The sequence below is a fragment of the Gigantopelta aegis genome, chromosome 3 (genome assembly GCF_016097555.1).
Source record: "Gigantopelta aegis isolate Gae_Host chromosome 3, Gae_host_genome, whole genome shotgun sequence".
NCBI lineage: Eukaryota > Metazoa > Mollusca > Gastropoda > Neomphalida > Peltospiridae > Gigantopelta > Gigantopelta aegis.
Window position 1 is genome coordinate 90,571,772 of NC_054701.1, and position 2,261 is coordinate 90,574,032.

The window sequence follows — 2,261 nt, forward strand, 5'->3', positions numbered from 1 at the left end:
GGACGGATAGAGGTCTAGACTAGCAAGCGACGTTTATAGTGGGGTCAAGTCATGCTCACCTGGAAAATATATTGAAAACAAAAATTGCTTGAGCAGGGAAGGGGTTCGACCCTGACGAAACACGCCAAGCGCATGCGCCTGCATCTATTACCTAGATGTGTTATAGCGCTATGAGTCGTAGGATCAATCGTATCAGTGGACCTGTTGTAGGAGTAGCCTATGTGCTGTCTATAGAAAGTGTATATAACAGATCCCCACTGCATTTCGACAGGAGTAGCCTATGTGCTGTCTATAGAAAGTGTATATAACAGATCCCCACTGCATTTCGACAGGAGTAGCCTATGTGCTGTCTATAGAAAGTGTATATAACAGATCCACACTGCATTTCGACAGGAGTAGCCTATGTGCTGTCTATAGAAAGTGTATATAACAGATCCACACTGCATTTCGACAGGAGTAGCCTATGTGCTGTCTATAGAAAGTGTATATAACAGATCCTCACTGCATTTCGACAGGAGTAGCCTATGTGCTGTCTATAGAAAGTGTATATAACAGATCCCCACTGCATTTCGACAGGAGTAGCCTATGTGCTGTCTATAGAAAGTGTATATAACAGATCCACACTGCATTTCGACAGGAGTAGCCTATGTGCTGTCTATAGAAAGTGTATATAACAGATCCACACTGCATTTCGACAGGAGTAGCCTATGTGCTGTCTATAGAAAGTGTATATAACAGATCCCCACTGCATTTCGACAGGAGTAGCCTATGTGCTGTCTATAGAAAGTGTATATAACAGATCCTCACTGCATTTCGACAGGAGTAGCCTATGTGCTGTCTATAGAAAGTGTATATAACAGATCCACACTGCATTTCGACAGGAGTAGCCTATGTGCTGTCTATAGAAAGTGTATATAACAGATCCACACTGCATTTCGACAGGAGTAGCCTATGTGCTGTCTATAGAAAGTGTATATAACAGATCCACACTGCTTTTCAACAGGAGTAGCCCATGTGGCAGCAAGGGATTCATTTTTACCTAGACTAAGCACCTGAAAACGTTCTATGTGCTAGATACCCAATGCCAGTAGTAAAGCATGTGATGAAGTGCCTTTAATTATCATCTTAAGCAACGATGATCAAAAGTCCTGTATTGGGGAAAAACCCAAAAACAAAACAACAAACAAAAAAAGACAAAAAACCCCAAACAACAACAAACACTCAACCCCCCACCTCAAAAAACCCCAAAACAAAACAAAACAAAAAACAACAACAACAACGCAACCGAACACAACAAAAATTCCAAACCCCGACCATTCAATCAATCAATCAATCAATCAAAGAAACAAGAAAAAAAGGAAGACTGGATATCGCCAACAACACACAGACTCAGTCTGAACATAGAGAGTTAAATGCGATCACAGATGGACTCAGGCTAACCAGATCGTCTGGTTCAGCTATATGAATAATATGGATACATACATGTATTTTAATGCAGAACACCATTTTGCTAATATAATATAATATAATATAATATAATATAATATAATATAATATAATACATACGATTAAGAAATTAAAATCAAAGAAGTTAAAACATGTCTATTGTCATTTACATTATGTTATGTTTACATTCTGCTATGAAGTAAAGATGTGTTAAATGAAAACTTAAAAACACAACAAACTGCTTGCCATCTTGGGTTTGTGTGTTGTGCGCCTTTATTTTAAACATCTTACCATTTCATGTTAGTCCACTGGTTTAGTAGTCACTCATACTAATACTTGTTATAATTATAAAGGTGATTTCACCATATAACGCATCATTTTAACTTATTTTCGGGTTTATATCCAATTACGGTTCAAGCATGCTGTCCTGGGCACACACACATCAGCTATATGGGCGGTCTGTCCAGGGCAGTGGGTTAGTTGTTAGTGGTTAGTGAGAGAGAAGAGGGTGTAGTGGTCTTACACCTACCCACGGAGTCGTTAAAACTCGCCCTGGGTGGGAGCCGGTACCGGGTTGCGAACCCTGTACCTACTAGTCTTATGTTCGATGGCTTAACGGTTACGATTACAGTTATTTACTCATAATCGTAACTAATGGTCATCGTATGAAAAACTACAGTTTATGAGTACTTATTTTTATTAATTTAAAATATTCATTTAATTCTATACTTTAAACTACATCCCCATATAAAATTGCAACCATTTGACTAATTTGTTTTATTTAGGAACTCTATTGAGGTTTAGATGTAGATTGT